The sequence below is a fragment of the Elephas maximus genome, chromosome 1 (assembly GCF_024166365.1).
Source record: "Elephas maximus indicus isolate mEleMax1 chromosome 1, mEleMax1 primary haplotype, whole genome shotgun sequence".
NCBI lineage: Eukaryota > Metazoa > Chordata > Mammalia > Proboscidea > Elephantidae > Elephas > Elephas maximus.
Genome location: NC_064819.1, coordinates 81,623,251 through 81,646,002, shown reverse-complemented (window position 1 = coordinate 81,646,002; position 22,752 = coordinate 81,623,251). Strand labels below are relative to the sequence as shown.

Here is a 22,752-nt window from a genome sequence, read left to right as displayed (position 1 = left end):
ATTTGCTCTATAAACTTTCACCTAAATAAAGCAAAAGAAAAAAGAAAAAGACAGGACAAAACAAAACAACAACAACCAAAATGGCAAACAAAGAAAAAACACATAAGCAAAATGAAGGAAAAAAAAAATGAAGAAATTATGGAGAAGATATTTGTAATTTCCCTAATATGTAATATGGAAATATTAATTTCCCCAACATGTAATATGCAGTACAGGAGGTTTAGAAGGTATAAAATGTGGGGAAAATAATAGATTCCTATTGGCTTATTTGTCCCGAAGTCCTAATCAGAAGATTGGAAGTTGTAGTCCACCCACCCTCAGAAGAAAAGCTTGATAATCTACTTCCAAAAAATCAGCCACGCAAAGCCCTAAGGAGCACAGTTCTACTCCGACACACATGTAGTCTTCATAAGTCAGAGTTGACTCCAAGGCAACTGGTTATTAGCTTCTTTATGCAAATAATATTTCCTGCAGGTAACCCCATATTAACATAGTTGCTTGGGGAGGCAGAATCTGGTGCAGCTGGAATGGGGTGGGGAGGTGGTGAAAGGGAAAGATTTTCACTGTATATAAACTCTTTTGTTTTTGTAATTTTGAAACGTGTGGAAGATACATCTATTTCAATATAAACATTTTAGAAACATAAAAAAATTGTGCCCTTTGGCATGAAATACTTTCCTTAGCTATAAACAGAGATACAAATGACCATAGTCTGATTTTCCTAAGAACTCTGTAATTGGTCTTAACCCAATTAAACACTTGTTTCATTTTTTTACAAATGGACATCTAGTTTTGCCAGCAAAATTTGTTAAAAAGACTGTCTTTTTCCCATTTGATGGATACTGGTCCTCTGTCAAAGATCAAGTGACCATAGGTGGATGGGTCTTGTGTTTTTAAAAAAGAGAATGTAAACACATCCAGGAAGAATTTTTTTAATGTAGTGAATTATGTCAAACTTTCATTGTTACTAAGGTTTGTTTAAAAATTGGTTTTATACACCAAAGTTGTACAAACTTTCAGTTTTGGCCTTTCCAGTAGTTACATTTCATTTTATTTTTCTTTTTTACTCTTAAATTTTATGTCTGTTTGAAATTTAGTATCACAGGTGTTATAATAATGGAAGCCTTAGTTTTCCTAGTTGGCTACACAGTTAGCCAAACACCATTTATCAAATAATTCACCCATTTCTATTGATTTGAGTTGCTACCTCTAACATATTTTCATTTATATGATTGTCTTCTCCCTTAACTGAAGTTTTAATTTTGTTTCATCAGTTATAAGTGGGGTCCTAAATAGCTACTTTCCAAATTCTGAGTGGCTCCATTGGACTAAACATGATTTGGGAAGTCTAACAACGGCTTGTTTACTCTATGTTAATATTTGAATGTGTCATTTACCTAAGGCCTACGTTGATATAAAGGTCCCTGGGTGGTCAATAAGTTTTGTGCTCGACTAGTAACCTAAAGGTTGGTAGTTCGAACTCACACAATGGCACTGCAGAAGGAAGGCCTAATAATCTGTGTCCATGAACATTACAGCCAAGAAAACCCTGTGGAACAGTTCTACTCTGTAACACATGTGGTCACCGTGATAGGTTTATTATTGTTATTGTCATTAATATATTAGAACACAAAGTGGTTGCAATAGTGTGGGAAGGCAGACCATTGTGGCATGCTGGTGGGAATGTACATTAGGCAAGATCCATCAGAATTACCATCACACATCACATGGACTGCTTCAGCAATTCCATGTATAGAAAGTACTCACACCCATTTGAAATGTCAGATATGGAATATCACTTATTGCAACATTATTTGTATGGGCAAGATATATATTATGATATACCCATACCATGGAATTCTTTGCTGCCAAGCAAAGAAGGAAGAAGCTGTTTCTGTATTGACTTGGAAATCACTACAACATCCACAAAGTGAAAAAACCAAGATGCAGTGGAATGTATTTGCTATTTCCTTATTTGTATAAAAAGTGGAGGAAATAATATCTCTGAGAGAATACCCAAGAAATTATGCTTGGCTCTGCGAGGAGGAACTCAGTGACCTGGAAGGTTGTGGGAGAGTGAGGGATGAGACTTTCACATTATCTCGGCGGCAACAAGTTTGGTTTTTGGTCCATCAAGCAGGGACACCGGAAACCTAAGTTTCACATCTTTTGCTGTCTCTTTATGATACCCGGATATCACAAAGCATAAAGACAGCCAAAGAAAAAAATGTATTAAAGAGCACGCTTTCTACCCGCTCTCACCTCACCAAGGCGGTTTGGGCGGGGCCCCTGGGTGTCCCCTTTCGTGCCTCGCTCCCCCCACCTCATCCCCTCAGAGGTTTCAACTACCGTGTGTCCTAGGGGTGCCGAGCTCTGCTGCAGCGCACTGACTCTCACAGCTCTTCTACAGTCCCACGAGGAATATTCTGGGACGCAGAGCCGCGTTCAGGTTCACAGCAAGCCGGCCAGGCCCTCTGAGCTTCCCAGCCTGTTATCCACCGAGGGGCGGGAAGGTGAGCATGGGGAGTCACCGCAGGGTGCAAGGGCCAGGTTAGAGACGAGAAGACTTTACTATCTTTGCGAGTATATAACCTACTGTGCTTGAAACCAGGCCTTGGGTGAGTAGAGGGCACAGCCGTGGTTCGCTGGAGCCCTAATGCTATTCACCTCAGGTCGGTGCCTGGATCAGGGACCCCGTGTGACCAGCCGGCCCTTCACCTCCCCCTTCCCCCAAGAAGCTCCACATCTCTGGTTGTGTGATTAGCATCTTTGCAGCCCTAGACACTGGCATTGTGGGATTTTAAGGGAGAGGCGATTTTAAGGGAGGTTCTGCAGCTGAGTTTGACCCTCCTAGCTTTCTCTTCCCCTTTCGCTTTCCTCCCCTCCAAATGACTACTTGCTGTGAGTGCAAGTGTTGAGTACTTGGTGATCTGAGTCTCTTAATGGAGTTCTTTTGTTAGAGACCCTCACTTAGGGCATTCAAACGAAGAGTCTAAATTACAAAAGATGAGGCACAGTAGCAACAAAGTTTGTTTTCAGAAACCTTCATCTCATTTGGAAGGATTGGGCTGCCTCGACTTTTACTGAGCCCTTGTGGTCAGTGTAGAACTGTTCCAGAGTGTTTTCTAGGCTTTCACCTTTCAGGAGCAGATTACCAAGCCTGTCTTCTGAGGCACCTCTAAGTGGGTTCAAACCGCCAACCTTTTGGCTTCTAATTGAGCACTTTGTCCTTTTTCTGCTCTCCTTGTTCTATTCGGTTTCTTTTTGAGCAAAGCAGGAAGACAGAAATGAAGATGCCTATAGTAAATTTTTTTTTTTTTTTTCTTTATAGTAAATGTCAGGGATGGGTTTCCCCAAGAGGAAGCAGAATGTCAATAGAATTCTAAGAGAAATAAGGAGGGTAAAATGAGGTGAATGCCTGAACAGGGACTTGAACCCAAGACCCTCGGATTAAAAGTCTGATGTTCTACCAACTGAGCTACCCAGGCCTATTGTCCCAAGTTTTCATGACTACCTAATGTGGGTTTTAGGTAGGCCAATTGGTTTTGTGTTTCATGTCCTAGTCCCCAAATAGCTTCTTGTAATTTTTCTGCTTGCCAAGAGATTCTGTTTCAAACAGATGTTATAATCGCTAGGAGAATTTCCCTTCCTTTTATCTTGTCTTTTGTCTCTTTAGAATTTCAGAAACAGAGTTGGTCGCCTAGACAAAGTGCCGTTGCCTTTCAGATAGCATTGCTACACTCAGATGGCTTAATTTTTACCAAGTGTCCTTTGTTTCTCATTTACCCACCTGCGTCTATTTTTCTCGAAGCAACGCTCCTACTACTCTTCTTTGTATGCCTCTGCATTGTCTTGTATGTACACCTTTCTTGCAGCCTTGGGAGGCAGAGGAGAAAGGAGTTGAAGGAGAGAAAAACTGAAGGCTGGTGAGAAAGTTCCATAACGGTGAGCAAGTAAAGGTGCATGGGTTAAGCTTCTGCATCTCAATGCTTGCCTTTCTTCATGATGCACCTTCTCTACCATCTGTAAGCCACTCCTACTTCGTTTCATTTTATTTCTTCTCCTCCTTCTCTCAGGTCTCCTTTTTTCTGTTCCTTCTTCAGGTCTTTGTGTCATAGATACTGTTTACTATTCACATCCAATGGAAAATGAAAATTATCTTGATGAATTAGTGTGCATTAAGATGTATCATTCAGAATATGACCTTAGATAGCTTTTGAATTTTGTCCTAAACTTGGAGAAAAAAACTGTACAGGGGCTCTGGGAACAAGTGGGGGAAGTTTTGGAGTGAAGGAAAGCTTAACGTCTCTGGGGAGGAAAGACAGGGAGAGGAGCAGGAAAAGATTATTGTTTATTTATTCCAAATAACTCAGCACTTCCAAGAAATCAAGACTACGAGAAAACTGAGAGAATTAGTGATTACTTAGTTTTTTTACCTTTAGGAATTTGTGGATATCTCATCTCTCCTACCCTACCAACATATAAGGCAGGGTTGGGGGTGGGTTACACAAAACCACCTTGAATTGTTTTGTGGATCAATCCACAGGGAAAGTAGGGAATGACTTTTAGGCAAAATACTTTGTGGCTAATTACCATTTCAATGACATAAGCATCCCTCCAAGCTATTTTGGCACCTTTCCATTTGATGTAGCTTGGAAGTCAATAAACTGCACCTCCCACTTCAGGACCACTCTTCTGAGGAGGTTTGGGACCCACTACTTCATCCCACCTCAGTATCAGGTGATTCTTTGACTTGTGGGTAGAGGATAAAGTTTTTAAAACTATCTTATGAATGGATTGTAATAAAATATTTTCCTGGCATTAAAACTAGGTATTTCTGACAAAGGGAGCTCTTGTTTGTGGTTCCAGACTTTTCTCCCTAGAGCAACGCTGTGTTATCTTTGAGACCCATAAGGTCCGAAGGTACCAACGTCTGGAAATCCCTCTCTTTATGCTGTCATCTGCACCCCTTTATAGAAGAGTTTGGCTTTTGGGTCATAATTCTCCACCCAAATGCATCTTCATTATAAGTGACATAGACGAGAGTGCTGTCGAAGAAATATGTCACTTCTGATCATCTCACAATCTCAGTTCTAGGTAATTGTTCTCAGATGTTTCAGATGATATTTGATTCCTTTTATGAATGTTGTTAAAATTCCCTCCCACTGCAAAGTGAAAAATTTGAGAACAAAGACCTAATGTTCCCTTATCAACACTTTCACTTATATGCTTGTACCATATCCTCACAGTTTTGGCTGTGTGGTGTAATGGATAAGGTATCTGATTCCAGATGTAGAGGATTGAGGGTTCAAGTCCCTTCATGGTTGTTTTTTCTTATTGCCCAACAAGTAGAAGATTCTTGAATTGACTTCCAGTGACTAATTCCTGTGGTGTTGATGCAAGGGAGAATTAATATAGGTGAAGTTTCTTCTTTCACAAATCAATGATTAACATTAAAGAGGCTTTGGAAATCTAAAATGGGCTGAACCTCAAAAAGACAAGGGAGCAAATCTGTGTACCCACCAATGATACTCTTAGTTCATTACTTTTTTGAAATAACTTTTAAAGATTTCAAGTGGCTGTTAATTTCTTTTCTTAAAGATACTAGCCAGTCTTGTTCTAATTGCACAGAACTATGAATCAGAAGTTGTCTCTATGTTCCTTTCTCTTTACTTTGTGTAGATGCCTTATCTTCTTCATCAATTCCAGGACCTTCACAGTTACTCTTCTTTTTTTTTTCCCCCCGGTCTCTTCCCATTTCAAACTCCAAGAATCATAGCAGCAATTTGATTTAACTTGTGGAAACTAACCAGTGATATGATGGTTATTGTCCTTCTGCCAAAGATTCTACATGGATGGTAGATCATGTAGCCTGTAAAATGCAGAACATAATATATAAATTTACCTTCAAAACGTTTTCCATACCCTCATTATTGAGAATCCTTTCAAATCGCATTGACTTCTGTTTTTCCCAGGATCTATGTGGATTATACATACAATTTAAAGGTTTTGGATTTCCAGACTAGAACACAGGGAACATATGTATGTTTCTTCAACTAAGCTCAACTTTAGTTTCTCATAAAATCGTATAATTTAAGTTCCTCCTTTGAGATGTTCCAAGAGTGATACACAGAGTACATTGGACCTTCTCACAAATAATATATTGAATTCACTTTTGAGACTTTCAAGTACAACTTGATTCAACAAGAATGCATCCTTGCATTCCTTCGTATCGCAAACTTAAAAGGGTATGTTTGGAGCCCAGGTTGCTCTAGCATAATATTAACCAATAACTTCACAGTTACCCAACACTATCCTAATTGTGCTTCACAAGACTCAGACCCAAATTAACCCCTCCTCTGTCACTCTACAGGGTATTTATGAGTCGGAACCGACTCGATGGCACTGGGGTGGGGTTGGGATCATTCTACCTCTACTCAAGTGACTGCAAATCTTTGTGTCTGACATCTAATTGTCTCCTTCAAGGAGACCTTTGCTTCTCTTTGCTGGTCTCACATTTGATTGCTCTGAGGAGCTGCCATCTGGGTCAGCTGTGAGGCAAGTTCTGTTAGAAAAATGGGGACTTCACGGTTTATAAGGGGACTTTATGTGGTTCCTGTGAAGATGGAGAAGATTCTTATTGGTGCAGAAATTGACAAAGAAGAGGTACAAGTTATCTCACCTGGAGGTTGCTGCTCCTTAAGTCTTCTAAGATAGTCCAAGAAGATAGTGTAATCAGTATGAAGTCCAGAATCCAAGATCACTCTAGGGGCCAAGCATATCCCTTGGTTTTAAATGAATACCTTTAAGGAGCTCCAGATCTTCAAATTACGATAGAGTTTCTTAAGGGTTCACTCTACTTCTGTGTAGAGACCCTCTCCTCTATAGCCACATGCTTTATACAAATGTCTAAATGAGAGATCTTTGTAACATTCTGGTCTCAGGAATCACTGTACATACAAAACATCCACCTGAATTTGCACCTTAAATTTGAAAGTATCTCAAATAAATGAAATCCCAGATCAAATTCTTTCTTTTACCCCTTTCCAATCCTATCCAATGCCCCCAAAGAAAAAGAAAACAACATAACAAGTGGTAAAGTCCATTCCTCCTTTCTCAAAGTGAAAGGACCTAGCATCTCCACAATCCAGAGACTTGGGGATCCTCCTAAAAATTTGCAAATTTAAGTTCCATCATCAGCCTCGACCTCTCAACAATGTGCCATCCTTCTCATTCCTTAAGGCACTGTTTTGATCATTTATTTGACAGTAGGACAGAGCATAAGGTTGCTGTTCTCATTGAATGAATAACTCTCAAATAATACTACAAATCTGATTTTCCACATTTGAAATCTAGCTCTTCAGACTCCCACTGAGAAAAGAGAGTATGTGAGCAGCAAAATGCACTGTAAATATTCCCAGAGCTGCTCCAGGAGAAAGTTGGGCTCAGTATGTGTATGAGTTAGAAGTATGGGAAAACTGAAAGTATCTACTTCAGACGGGGGTGTTAATCTTAGAACCTCAGATTAAAGGCTTGGTGCATTGAGCTCTCCAGAAGTTTGATGAGTTCAGTAGGAGCCTATTCAAACCAAAAACACTTGGTCACTGCTTGACCCCTCTTTCTCATTCTTTCTCTTGAATATTAAGCCCAAACACGCTAAAACAGTTGCTGTACAATACAAGATATTCTAGCCTAAAACTGTCGGGGGATTCTGCTTCTATCCTGCTGTGCTGGCACATGGGATCTGGACTACGTGGCCTCCTTGTGGCTTTTTCCAAAGCGCTCCAATATCAGCAACTGCTATTCCAGAAACAGGAAACCACACAAGCTCTTTCCAAAATGGTCAGCGATTGAATTAGCAGTGAGGTGCTCTCAGTCACGAAATTCTTGGCAAAATTGGTCCTATCTGTTTGTGAGACATAGGCTTTGAAAGCACTTACTTTAGCCTCTCTCTTCCCAAGGGAGTGCAGAAACCACAGTAAAGATGGGAGCTTTGTCACCTTCCACCTCCATTGTGGTCCCTATCCTATCAGTTCTCAGAAGTCCTTCTCCCTACCCTTTTCCTCTTCTCTCTGCCATCTACTCATCTGCTGCTGTTTCTCTCCTCTGCTCAGCGTCCTCCTTTCTCATGCCATAAACCCACCACTCTCTGTATTCACTCCATTCTGCGGGAGCCCCCTCCTCGCATTCCAATTCCCAGAGAGGTGTCCTTCTGATGCAGTATTAATTTAATCTATAGATTTCGGGCATCCCTCCCCTCCATCCAAGAAGATATGAATTTTCTCCATCATATCAGAATTAACAGTCGCACCACATAAGGAATTTGCAGACTTCCCCAGGCCTACGGATAGTTTAAAAAGAGATCATTTGTTTTGAAGGTTGTGCCCATCCCATAAAGTGCTTCCCTTGTGTTTTCCTCACTAAGGAAATAATTAGGTCTAAAAGATACACCTTAACGAAAGGAAAGTCCACCTTTCTTCTCTCTCAAAATCAGAGTTACAGCATCCCTGAAGCAAAACCCTGTTTCTAAACCCAGGTGTTGGGCGAAGTCCTTTGCAAGAGCCATGACTATACTTGTTGCCCTACTATTCGGTCTAATTAATCTGTGGCTATGGAGCCGATCCAGCCCCATAAGGTTCCCAGTGAGCTGCTGGTCGATTCAAACTGCTGACCTTTATGGTTAGCAACCATAACTCCTAACCACCGTGCCACCAGGGCTTCTGTTCTAGTCAAATACTGTGAATTAATTAACCTCTAGTGTTATCTCCCCACGCGGATCTTCATTCCTTCGCAGCACTCGTGGAACTCATCTTTGTATTCCATTGCAGTGTCTTTTGTGTCTTTCTGCAAACTTCCCAGGCATAGAAGAAGGGCTTTTCAAGAAGAGAATCAGAAGACTTAAGAGAATGTTCAATTCTGCGACGCTCTCTCATGGTAGACTCGAACTGACTGACACTCAGGCAGTTGGCTGAAAGAGTTGTTGAAGAAGCCAATGACTGCTGGAAGATCTTAGTCATTTGATCTGGAATGTGGCTTGTTTGTTTGTTTTTTCCTTCCTTCCTGCATAGCTACCAGGTAGGATGCAGTCCAGGAACATAAGAATTTAACATAATGGATTTTGACTTGTGAAAACTTATATTGTAAAATGCCTATGGACCAGGCAGAATGTCAGTATTATGGTGTAGTCTCACAGCTCTGCTTAACAGGGGGTATAGCTCAGTGGTAGAGCACTTCAAGGTGGGGGAGGAGGGGTGTTCAACCCCCAACACCTTCATGTATGTTTTGTTTCCTCACAGATGCATAGCTGAATATTGGCAATTTTTTTCATACTTTCCCTATTTTTGTCTTTAAGAATATGTTTCTTTCTATTTTTTCTACTCAGAGAAAGGAGAAAGCATTTGATAGTTACTCACTTGAACCATGGTCCTTGACACTCCTTGGGCCTCCCAACCTGACTACTTAAGCACAATAAAGCCAGGAGGAACTGGAGTAAAAGAAGGTGCTCACTCAGGATCTCCTGACCCTGAAGCAACAACATTCCACCACTTTCAGAGGCAGCCTGTTCTTCTTTACTACAATTTCTCATTATTATTAAGAAGTAGGGAAGAAAAAGACAGATGGAAGGAGGGAGGGGGAAGTAACTGTTAGACAAATTCCTTTCAAGTCTTCTTTTTTTCCTCATCTGTGCCTGTGTCAATGGACGGATTGCAGGAGAAAAGATTCCTTCTGATTTTATTTTTCCCATTCCTCCTACACTTTCACACCCACCCACATAATCTTGGTCAGCAAAATGTCGGCCCAATCACCAATCATGGAGATCAGTGATCTCAACAACAGACACCTGTGATCACCAAAAAAACCACTGCCGTCGTGTCAATTCTGACTCATAGTGACCCAGTTCTTCATTAATGGTGAAGAAGTGTTCAGATGCTAACCAGAGAGAAGGCATTTCTCAGGAAACCTAAGTCTTCCAGCAACCACAGTTGAGAAAACTATTTCCAGAGTTGGAAAGAGCTGCTAAGCTCTCTTAAAGCCAGAAAAGTCTTGCACAAAAAGAGCCCCACCTTCCTATGTGAAAAACACCCTTAATCATTTTCCTTAGGAGGAAGTGAACTTTCTGATTTCCCACATTGCATAGAGTGCAGAGGAGAGATAGGCAACCTGGACAGGCTTAAACTACCGCCGGGGCCATCCACATTCTGTGCATCCTAAAGACCTAGTTCCAAACCTTCCTTCACCTTCTTTTCTAGTTCTTCCACACCTACACTTACCTTCCTTCTCCTAACTTCCTCTTCATTTTCTTCATCACATAATGTGTCACCTTCACTTTCCCTTTCCAAGTCCCCTTTTATCCTGTCTCCAGTGCTTCCTCCTAGCAAAAATTTCCCAGCAGCTCGGTTCACTCCAGTTTCCTCAGCATCACTTCTTAGGCTAGCAGTTCTCAAACACGGCAGAAAAATGGAAACATCTGTGGAGACTTTTCAAAGATGTAGATCCAGTCATCTCCCTATCCAGTGATTCTCAGTCCATTCAGGATCTATAGAGGTGGAGTCAGGAATACATATATTCACAAAGTTCTCAGGCAATTCCCCAAGTTTAAGAACCACAACTTCATGCCTCTAAGCACCCATGTCAGCTACTTCCCAGTGCCAACGAGGTCTCAGTCAGTTATTTGAGGGAGGTTAGGATAGCGGAGATGGCTAGTGCTGGGGAGGAACTGAAGAGTTGATATATAAAATACTCCAATATTCAGGAAGATAAAACATCTCATGGGGGAAAAAATATCAGAAGGAAAACTAAAAACAAGAGGAGACACAATGATTAAGGATTACCTCCTAAAACTGACACCACAAATTTTGGCAAGAGGCTGAAGCTTCTATTCTCTTAGCCTCTGTGATGGCTGAGGTTTGAATGCCTGTCCAGGAAGAGGAGTGGGCTGTTACAGAAGATTAATATGCTTGCAGTTCTTGCTCAGCCTCCAACATTTGTCCCACATGCTTCTGTGTGGCTCTCAGAACGCTAGCTGCAGCTTCACAAGACAAAGTCACTGCTCAATTTCCCAACCAGTGTTTTGGGCTCCAGGGTTTGCTTGAACAGTGACTGTCCATGACACCATATACTTACAGTTTTTTGCTTAGGATCTGTTTTCTCTCTCCATCTGCATTTAAGTTTCCCAAGTCGATTTTTCAGGGTCTTCGCTTTTGTATTCTTTCGAAGTAATCATTTGCTGTGGCTGTGATAGCCAGAAGTAGAGAAGGTGCTAGATCCTGGTGCGATGGTTGGAAAATTCCTAATACCACGAAAACGGTGTGAAGAAGGAGCAACTAATTTGGAGTTGAGAGCCGAAGCCACTTGAATTAATGCCAACTTTGGCACAGTGGTTGAGGAGATCAACTGCTCGCCAAAGTATTGGTGATTTCAAACCACCAGTGGCCCCACGGGATACAGATGTGGCAGGTGGCTTCTGTAGATTTAAAGCCTTGAAAACTCTTTGTGGTCACTATGAGTCAGAATTGACTGGACAGCAGTGAGTTTTTTGGGTTTTTATCTATGCCCCTGGCTGAGACTTTGATGTTCTAGGGTTTAACTGGTCCCTATCCATGGAAGGAGTCCTGGCGGGGCAAGTGGTGAGAAGCATAGCTGCCAAGCCAAAGGTCAGCAGTTCCAGTCCATCAGCCACTCTCTAGAAATACTATGGGGCAGTTGGATTTTGGCTTTTCCTTGGGAAAGGAGTCCCTAGGTGGACTTAAATAGTTAACACTTGCTTGTTGCTAACTGAAACATTGGAGGTTCCTGTCACCCAGAGGCACCTGGTGATCTTCTTCCAACAGATTAGCCATTGAAAACCCTGGAGAGGACAGTTCTACTCTGACACACATGGGGTTGCCGTGAGTCAGAATCGACTCGATAACAACTGGTTTTCCCTGAGAAAACACCTCCAAATATGGATTCCCGTTACTTTATTGAGACATCTTATCATGTGCAATGCACAATGGATTAGCAGTCCATCTCCTTAACCAGTCAGCCACCTTGTCAGGAATACAGGGAAAGAGAATCAAAGAGAAGGAAAGCTTATACACTCAGTTTTGCCCTGAGGTAATTTAGACATCAGCATATCAGGAGGTAGCCCAGAGCAAAACCAGTCATATCTTTTTGTGGGAGATATGCTTTGAAAGAATTTACTTTAGCCTCTCTCTTCCGGAGGGCCTGCCGACAGCATAGTAAAGATGGGAACTTGGTCACTTTCTACCTGCACGCTTGTCCATATCCTATCTTTTCTTACAGACCCTTCTCCAAACCCTATCCCTTTTCTCTCTGCCATCTACTTCTCTGCTGCTGCTTCTCCCCTCCTGTCAGTGTCATCCTTTCTCCAGCCATAACCCCCTCCACTCTTTCCTATTGATTCCGTTCACACACTCACTCCTCCTTGCATTCTTTTTCAGACAGGTATCTTTCTAATATGGTAATGACTTAATTTATGAAGTTAATAATATATCTACTTAACTAAACAGTAGCGTGGCTGAGCAGCCTAAGGCGCTGTCTTTACGAGGACATGGGTTCGAATCCCACCGCTGACAGCTGTACTGGTAAACCCTGGCGGCACAGTTTGAGAGCTATGGCTGCTAACTGAAAGGTTGGCAGTTTGAATCCATGAGGCGCTCTTGGAAACTCTATAGGGCACTTCTACCCTGTCCTATAGGGTCGCTATGAGTCGGAATCGACTCAGTGGTGACGGGTTTGGTTTTTTTGTTTAATCTATGCATTCCAGGAACATGTCCTCTCCATCCAAGATTTGGATTTTATCCATCATATCTGGATTAACAGTAGCACCACATCGGGAATCTGTGACTTCTCCAGGCACAGGGAAACTTTATAAAGAGCGATTTTGTCTTGAAGTTTGTGCCCAGCCCACGAAGGGCTTCTCTTGTTCTTTCCTCATTAAGGAAATAATTTTCTCTAAAAAGAGATGTTTTAAAGACAGGAGTGTCCATCTTTCACCTCTCTCTTTTGACTTCTGACTTCGGTCTCTTCAAAACCAGAGCTACGGCATCGCGGAGGCAAAACTACATTGTCAAACCCAGGTGCTGGACACAGGCGTTTGCAAGAGCGTGACTGTACTTGTCGCTCTTTGTTTCGGTCTAATTGAGCCGTTGCTGTCGAGCCGATCCCGACCTCATATGGTTTCCAACAAGTGAACTGTCAGCCTTTCGGTTAGTAGCCATACTTACTAACTAAGGCGTCACCAGGGCTCCTGTTTCGGTCAAGTACTGTGAATTAGTTAACCTCTAGTCTTCTTTCCCCACCCTGATCTTCATTCCTTCGCAGTGCTCATGGAACTCATCTTTCTATTCCCCTGTACCATCTTTTGTGTCTTTCTGTAAACTTCATAGGCAGAGAAGAACGACTTTTCAAGAAGACAATCAAAAGACGTAACAGAATGTTCAATCCCGAGACTCTCCCTCGTGGTGGACTGAACTGACAAGACTTTTAGGCAGTTGGCTAAAAGCAGTCCTTGAAGAAGCCAAAGGCTGTTGGAAGATCTCAGAGTCATTTGGTTGGAATGCTTTTTTTTTTTTTTAATTTTCCTGGCATAGCTGTGAGGCCTGATGCAATTCAGGAACACAAGAATTGAGCATAATGGATTTTGACTTGCAAAAACTGACCTTTTAATATGCCTACAAACCATGCTGGAAGTCAGTATTATGAACTGTTCTCATAATTTTCTTGTGGCAGGGGGTATAGCTCAGTGGTAGAGCACGTGCTTAGCATGCACGAGGCCCTGGGTTCAATTCCCAGTACCTCCAAGTGTTATTTCCCTTTCTCACTGACTGGCACTTGCATATGGTCAGATTTGCTTTAGACTGCTCCCATTTTTCTCTTCCTGAATATCTTTTCTTGTGTTTTTCCTACTCACAGAAAGGATAAATTGCTTGATAATTACTCTCTTGGACCATAGTTCCGGACACTCTTTGGGCCTCCCAACCTAACTGCTTAAGAACAATGACGTAAGGAGGGACTGGAGTAAAAGAAGGTGCTCACTCAGGACCTGCTGATGGTGAAGCAACAACATCCCACCGTGTCACAGACCGCCTGTTCTCCTTTACTACAATTTCTCGTTATTATTAAGAAGTAGGGAAGAAAAAGACAGATGGAAAGTCGGGGGAAGTGACTGTTGGACAAGTTCCTTTTGAGTCTTCTTTTTTCCCTCACCTGTGCCTGTGTCAATGAACAGATAGCAGTTTTAGGAGGAAGGTTTCTAACTGATTTTCTTTTTCCCATTCCTCCTACACTTCCACACCTACCCACATAATCTTGGTCAGCAAACAAACAACAACCTGTTGCATCAAGTGGATTTCAACTCATAGTGACCCTACAGGACAGAGTACAACTGCCCTATAGGGTTTCCAAGGAGTGCCTGGTGGATTTGAACTGCCAGCCTTTTGGTTAGCAGCTGTAGCTCTTAACCACTATGCCACCAGGTCTTCCTGGTCAGCAAAATCTCAGTCCAGTCACCAGTCATGGAGATCTGTGATCCCAACCACAGAGATCTGTGATCCCAACTCTTTGTTAACCGTGAAGTGTTTGGATGCTATCCAGAGGAAAGGGGTTTCTCAGGAAACCTTAAGTCTTCCAGCATCCACAGTTGAAAAATTATTTCCAGAGGTGGAAAGAGCTGCTGAGCTCTCTTAAAACCACAGAAGTCTTGAGTAAAAAGAGCTGCATGTTCCTTTGGAAAAACACCAGTAGTCCATTTTCCTTAGGAGGAAGGAAACTTTCTGACTTCCTGCATTGTAGAGAGAACAGAAGGGACATAGGCAACCCTGGTAGTCTCAAAGTACTTCTTTGGCCATCCATATTTTGTGCATTCTAAAGACCTAGTCCCAAACCTTTCACCTTCTCTTCTAGTTCTTCCACACCCACACCCACTTCCCTCCTCTTATCTTCCCCTTCATATTCTTCATCACATAATGTGTCATCTTCACCTTCCCTCTCCCTGTCCCCTTTTATCCTGTCTCCAATGCTTCCTCTGGGTGAAGGAAAAACTTTCCGTGGCTCAGTTCACTCCAATTCCTTCAGCACGGCCTCCTAGGTTAGCAGTTCTCAAACATGGCTGAAAAATGGAAATATCTGTGGAGACTTTTCAATGATATAGATCCCATCCTTTCCCTATCCAGTGATTCTCAGTCTATTCGGGATCTACAAAGGCGGAGTCAGGAATACATATATTCACGAAGTTCTCAGGCAGTTTCCCAGGTTTCGGAACCACTGCATCCTGATATAAGACATTTACTTCTCTTTTAACTCTGTATTGGACTTTGTTACTCACCGTGTTATCTTGTAATTTCTTCCTGCCTCCAAGCTCCTATGTCAGCTACTTCCCAGTGCCAACTGAGCCTCAGCCAGTTATTCGAGGGAGGTTAGGATAAGGGAGATGACTAGTGCTGGAGAGGAACCAAAGAGTTGGCATATAATGTATTCCAATATTAGGGAAGATACAAACCTCTCACCCAAAGGGAAAAAAAAAAAAACAACCCACTGCCGGCGAGTCGATTCCGACTCATAGTAACCCTATAGGACAGAATAGAACTGCCCCATAGAGTTTCCAAGGAGCGCCTGGCAGATTTGAACAGCCAACCTCTTGATTAGCAGTTGTAGCACTTAACCACTATGCCACCAGGGTTTCCAAACCTCTCACATCTGAGAAAAAGATCAGGATGAAAACTAAAGGCAAAAGAAGACACAATGATTAACGATTACCTCCTAAAACTCATATGTGCATTGACCGACACCATAAAAATTGGCAAGAGGGTGAAGCTTCTATTCTTTTAGCCTCTGTAATGGCTGAGGTTTGACTGCCTGTCCAGTAGCATGAGTGGGCTGTTAAAAAAAAAAGATTAATATGCCTGCTGTTCTTGCTCAGCCCCAACATGCCTTCCTCATGCTTCTTTGTGGTTCTCAGAACCAGAGCTGCAGCTTCAAGAGACAAAACTGCTACTTGATTTCCTGAACTCTGTTTTGGACTCCAGTGTTTGCAAGAACAGTGACAGTCCGTGACACCATGTACTTACTGTTTTTCACTTAGGGTCAGTTTTCTCTTTCTGTGTGGATCTAAATTTCCCTAGCCAAGTTATCAAGTTCTACTCTTTTGTATCCTTGGCCCAGAATTCTCTGAAAGTCAGAAGTAGTGGAGGTGCAGGACCCTGGTATGATGCCTCGCAAATCCATAATACCATGAAGACCGTGTGGACAGAAGGAGTAGCTAATTTGGAGTTTCAAACTGAAGCCATTTGAATTAACACTGGCTATTTTTTTTTTTTTAAGAGGGTCACTATGAGTTGAAATCAACTCAACTGCAATGTGATTGGTTTGGTGGTTTTTTGTGGTGCACTGGTTAAGATGATCAACTACTCACTGAAAGGTTGGTGGTTCTCCATGGAAGAAAGATGTGGAAGTCGGCTTCCATAGATTTACAGCCTTGGAACCCCTATGGGGTCAGTATGAATCGGAATCGACTCAATGGTGGTGGGCTTGGGGGGGGGGTTTATGCATGCCTGTGGTTGAGATTTTCATCCCCCAGGGTTTAACCACTCCCTTTGTCCCTGGAAGGAGCCCTGGTAGCACAAGTGGTGAAAAGCTTACTTGCTGAGCAAAAGGTAGGCAGTTCCAGCCCATCAGCTGCTATCTAGAAATACTATGGGGCAGTTGGAGTTCGGTTTTTGCCTGGGAAAGAAGTCCCAAGGTGAAGTTAAATAGTTAACAACTTGCCTGCTGCTAACTGGAAGACTGGAGGTTCCAGTCACCCAGAGGCGCCTGGTGATTTACTTCCAAAAAATCACTAAAACTCTATAGATTACAGCTCTACTCGGACACATATGGGGTCATCCTGAGACAAAATCTACTTGATGACAACTGGTTTTCCCTGGGAAAACATATTCAAGTTTCTCTGAACAACACCACGACTCCAAGGATGTACAGTGAGGTTATGAAAAGCAAGGGGAAAGCGATGTTTGTCTGGAGAATCCGTGCTTGGCCGAATGGAAGATGATATTCCAGGGATGTGTTTCACTGCTTGGGCGTCGCTGATCACCTGTCAGCAGTCAAAAACAAACAAACAAACCTGTTGCAGTCGAGTCACTTACAACACAGAGAGACTCTATAGGACAGAGTAGAACTGCCACACAGGGTTTCCAAGGACTGCCCGGTGGATCCAAACTTTTTACCTTTTGGTTAGCAGCCAAGCTCTTAACCACTGTGCAGCCTATGGCTCCAAATCTTACTCCCACGACAAGTGCGGAAAAGAAGAAACGACGAGGGTGGGATTCGAACCCACGCATGCAATGCACAACGGATTAGCAGTCCATCACCTTAACCACTCGGCCACCTCATCAGGAATAAAGGGAAACAGAATCAAAGAGAAGGAAACTTAGGCACTCAGTTTTGACCTGAAATAATTTATACACCTGCATATCTGGAAGTAGCCCAGTGGAGAGCGTCACTAGGGGGCTTTGTGGATTAGTTGTTTAAAAAAAAAAAAACTGTCTGCAGGGCCCTTTCAAGCACCTCCCCCTCCCCATCTGTCTTTCTCTTTAATAGTAGTACAAAATGGGAACTTAATGTGCACGATTTTGTTTTGGGTGATTGAAGAGATTTTGTTAGCATTTGGTTCTTCTTTGTCATACTCCTAGTGTCACAGTCACCTTAAGGGATATAGAAGCTCATAGCATAGAAACGAAAGAGCATTCAAGGAAGTCCATTGAGTTGTGTTTTTTCTGTCTATGTGTGCAGAAAATGAATGGAAAATATTAGGAGAAGTGAATTTGTATTCCTTCAAGATTGGTTTTCAATAGTGTTGAAGCAGAGAAAAAGTGTAGAGGTACGGAGGATGGAAGCCAGGGCCACATACATGCAAAGCGTGTGCTCTACCTGAGATTCATGCTCCTTGAGTGTTGGGGTAGTGTTGGTCCGTGTAAGAGGCATCAGCAGCTGCTTTAGGCAGGAGGTGCTCAGGAACCAGTGGAGGATACTGATTCTTTACAGGGCTTGAAAGTCAAGACAGAGGATTGGAAATGTGTTGGATAGATAGCCACAGAATTTTCCATGGTGGCTTTTTCAAAACCTTGAGTTGTTAAAAGTCTCTGTCTTCTATTATGGGTGTCAAAGAATCAAGTCCCCATTTTCAGCTCTTGAGTTCCTCAATAGTTGACTTAACCTGGGGCACAAAGCTAAAAAAATTAATATTTTGGCCATCTAAAAGCCTTCACTGTATTTGCTGTTTGCTCAATCAGAATATATGTGTCAGATTTGATGTAGGAAAGCAATGGCAAAAGAAAACCCGATAGTGATGTACTCTGCATTTCATTGTAAGGGTCTTTTCTACTCGAGATATCAGGTAACTCAAGGGCCCTACGAACAGTCCAGAATTCATAAGAGATGAACGAAACAGCAGCTTCAGGATTTAGAAAAAGTGAATTATAAGAGTAAGATAGAAGGTAAATAGACAGGATTTAAAGAACAAAAGTGAATGAAGCATTTATTCATGAAAAAAAATAAAGTCATTCTCAAACATAATTAGGTACAGAAAAGGGAGTTCTGAAAAATTGTGGGTGGAGGGGCATGGGGGAAAGCCTGGAAGAAGGAGAAGATAAACTCGTATGAGATTCAAGATATCTTGGAACACACCTGTAAGAATGTTACACAGTGAACTCGGGTAGTGCACTGGTCTCCAGCCTTGGATTTATGAGTGATCAGTAAACTCCTGCATGTAGAGGGTGAATAAAGTCTGAAAAAATGTACTTTGAGATTTGGGGGTTAGAAATTCATTAGTGATACTTGTGGAAAACAAGTAAGCTTGCCCCAAGACTGGTCTAGAACCCTGACATTTATCATGGTGGAAACTCAATGCTTTGAACTACGTAAGAAGATATTTATAAAAAATTCATTTCCTGCTACCAGATTTCTAGTGCCTGTTAGCCTTTTCTCATCATAAAAAAAAAAAAAAAATCATAGTTTGCACAAATACGAGCCTTTGCAAATACTTATAAAAATAACACTGAGCCTTTTTCAAAATTAGCAGAACATGATTTGTCTGTTAGACTTGTTCTTTCAGTGGGCTCAGGGGATTTGTACAATAAGAACAAGGAACAGTGTGTGGTAGGTTTCACTTAAGGAGAAAACTAGAGTGTCACACACGAAACTGATGGGAATGTGTATATGTTTGCCTGTGTGTCTGTGTATGTGTGTGTAAATACTGGGTGGTGTCTTGGCTGTTTGATGCTGTAAAAGCAGTATGTGTAATGTCAAGCAACCCTCATTACAGTATCATTCAGAATAGTTTCACTGTCCTAAAAATGTCTGTGCTCCACTATTCATCCCTCCAAACCTCTCTGAATTGCTGGCAGCCACTGATCTTTTTACTGTCTAAAATTTTGTCTTTTCTAGAATGTCATGTATTTGGAATAATACAATATGTAGCTTTTTCAGACTAACTTCTTTCCCTTAGCAATATGCATTCAAGATTACTCCGCCACTTTTCATAGCTTGAAAGCTCACTTATTTTTGTTGCTGAATAATACTCCATTATATGGATGTGCCATAGCTTGTTTATTCATCTATATAAGGACATCCTGATTGTTTCCAATTTTTGGCAATTATCAGTAAAGTTGCTATAAACGTTTGTGAGCAGGTTTTTGGTGGAAATAAACTTTTATTTCACTAGGTAAATACCTAGATGCACAACGGCTGAATCACATATTTATGTATGTCTATGTGTCTGTATGGGCTGTAATTTGACCCTGATGGACTTGTTCTAATTTTCTTCAACTTCATCTTGAACTTCCATAGGAGCAATTGATGGCCTGTTCCATAGTCGTCCCCTGGCCTTGTTCTGACTGACGACATCGAGCTTTACCATCATCTCTTTCCACAGATATAGTTGATTTGATTCATGTGTATTGCATATGGTGAGGTCCACATGTATAGTTGCCATTTAAGTTGTTGAAAAAAGGTATTTGCACTGAAGAGTTAATTGGTCTTTCAAAATTTTATCACACAATTTGCGGGACCATTACTATTACCATATTTTCCAACAACCAATCCTTCTTTGTTTCCAACTTTCACATCCCAATCACCAGTAATTATGAATGTGTCTTGACTGCATGTTTGATCAATTTCAGACTCAAAAACTGGTAAAAATCCTCAATTTCTTCACCTTTGGCATTAGTGGTTTGTCCATAAATTTGAATGACAGTTGTATTAACTGTTCTACCTTGTAGGCATATGGATATTATCCTATCACTGACAGCATTGTACTTAAGGATAGATCTTGAAATATTCTTTTTGATGAAGAATGCAACCGCATTCCTCTTCAAATTGTCATTCCCAGCATAGTAGACTATATGATTGTCCACATCAAAATGTTCAATACTGTCCATTTCAGCTCACTAATGCCTAAGATATTGACCTTTATGCATTCCATTTCAATTTTAACATCTTCCGATTTTCCTAAATTCATGCCTCCTATATTCCACATTCCAATTATTAATGAACATTCGTACATGTTTCTTCTCGTTTTGAGTTGTGCCACATCAGCAAATGAAGGACCTGAAAGCTTGACTCCATTCCCATCATTAAGGTCGACTGTATTTTGAGGAGGCAGTTTATTCCCAGTCGTATTTTTTGTGCCTTCTTTTTCCAACATGAGAGGCTCATCTTTCACCACTATATCAGACAATGTTCTGCTGCTAGTCATAAGGTTTTCACTGGCAAATTTTTTCAGAAGAACACTGCCAAGTCCTTCTTTCTAGTCTGTATCAGTCTGGAAGCTCAGGTGAAATCTGTCCCCCAAGGGTGACTCTGCTGGTATTTGAAATACCAGTGGCAAAGTTTCCAGTGTCCTGTCAACATACAATACTACAGTATGACAAAGTGACAGACATATGATGGACCATCTCAAGAATAGATTTGACACATTGAACATGAATGGCCAAAGACTGGACAAGTTCTAGAATGACATCAAGGGCATCATACATGAAGAAAGCAAGAGGTCATTAAAAAAGAGAGGAAAGAAAGAAAAGACCAAAATGGATGTCAGAAGATACTCTGAAACTTGCCCTTGAACAGAGTAGCTAAAGTGAAAGGAAGAAATAATGAAATAAAAGAGCTGAACAAAGGATTTCAAAGGGTGGCTCAAGAAGTCAAAGTAAAGTATTATAGTAAAATGTGCAAAGACCTGGCATTAGAAAACAAAAACCAAAGACCACACTCAGCATTTCTCAAGCTGAAAGAATTAAAGAAAAATTCAAGGCTTAAGTTGCAATATTGAGGAATTCTATAGGGAAACTAAAAAATGGTGCATGAAACATCAAAGGAAGATGGAAAGAATACATAAAGTCACTGTACCAAAAAGAATTGATCAACATTCAAACATTTCTGGAGGTAGCATATGATCAAGAACCTATGCTACTGAAGGAAGAGATCCAAGCTGTACTGCAGGCACTGGCGAAAAACAAGATTCCAGGAATTGACAAAATTCCAACTGAGATGTTTCAAACAGATGCAGTGCTGGAGGTGATCACTCATCTATGCCAAGAAATTTGGAAGACAGCTACCAGGCCAACCAGCTGGAAGAGATCCAAATTTGTGCCCATTCCAAAGAAAAGTGATCCAGCAGAATGCAGAAATTATTGAACAATGTCATAATACAACATACAAGTAAAATTTTGCTGAAGATCATTCAAAAGAAGTTGCGGCTGTACATCAACAGGGAACGGCCAGAAGTTCAAGCCAAATTCAGAAGAGGACGTGGAAGGGGGGATATCATTGCTTATGTCAGATGGATCTTGGCTGAAAGTAGAGAATACAAGATGTTTACCTGTGCTTCACTGACTATGCAAAGGCATTCAACTATGTGAATCATAACAAATTATGGATAACATTGTGAGGAATGGGAATTCAAGAACACTTAATTATGCTCATAAGGAACCTCTCTACATAGACCAAGAGGCATTCGTTTGAACAGAACAGGGGGATAATGCGTGGTTCAAAGTAAAGAAATGTGTGTGTCAGTGTTGCATCCTTTCACTATACTAATTCAAACCATATGCTAAGCAAATAATCCAAGAAACCAGACTACATGAAGAAGAAGGTGGTACCAGGATGGGAGGAAGACTCATTAACAACCTGTGATATGCAGACCACACAACCTTCCTTGCTGAAAATGAAGAGGACATGAAGCACTTACTGATGAAGATCAAAGATCACAGCCTTCAGTATGGATTACACCTCAACATAAAGAAAACAAAAATCCTCACGACTGGATCAATAAGCAACATCATGATAAATGGAGAAAAGATTAAAGCTGTCAAGGATTTCATTTTACTTGGATCCACAACCAACACCCATGGAAGCAGCAGTCAAGAAATCAAACAATGCATTACACTGGGCAAATTTTCTGCAAAAGACCTCTTTAAAGTGTTAAAAAGCAAAGATTTCACCATAAGGACTAAGGGGCACCTGACCCAAGCCATGGTGTTTTCAATTGCCTCATATGCATGTGAAAGCTGGACAATGAATAAGGAAGACTGAAGAAGAATTGATACCTTTGAATTATGGTGTTAGTGAAGAATATTGAATATACATACCATGGACTGCCAGAAGAACAAACAAATTTGTCTTGGAAGAAGTACAGGCAGAATTCTCCTTAGAAGCAAGGATGGGGAGACCTCATCTCACATACTTTGGACCTGTTATCAG

At 41.4% G+C, this 22,752-nt stretch overlaps 3 non-coding genes across 3 annotated transcripts; 1 reads left to right on the top strand and 2 right to left on the bottom strand.

Annotated features, from left to right (window-relative positions):
• Window positions 1-3,415: 3,415 nt before the first annotated feature.
• TRNAK-UUU (transfer RNA lysine (anticodon UUU)) lies at window positions 3,416-3,488 on the bottom strand. Its single transcript has one exon. It is a non-coding gene; the product is annotated as a tRNA-Lys (tRNA).
• Window positions 3,489-13,733: 10,245 nt separating this feature from the next.
• On the top strand, window positions 13,734-13,805 carry TRNAA-AGC (transfer RNA alanine (anticodon AGC)). Its single transcript has one exon. It is a non-coding gene; the product is annotated as a tRNA-Ala (tRNA).
• Window positions 13,806-17,307: 3,502 nt separating this feature from the next.
• TRNAS-GCU (transfer RNA serine (anticodon GCU)) lies at window positions 17,308-17,389 on the bottom strand. Its single transcript has one exon. It is a non-coding gene; the product is annotated as a tRNA-Ser (tRNA).
• Window positions 17,390-22,752: the final 5,363 nt, after the last annotated feature.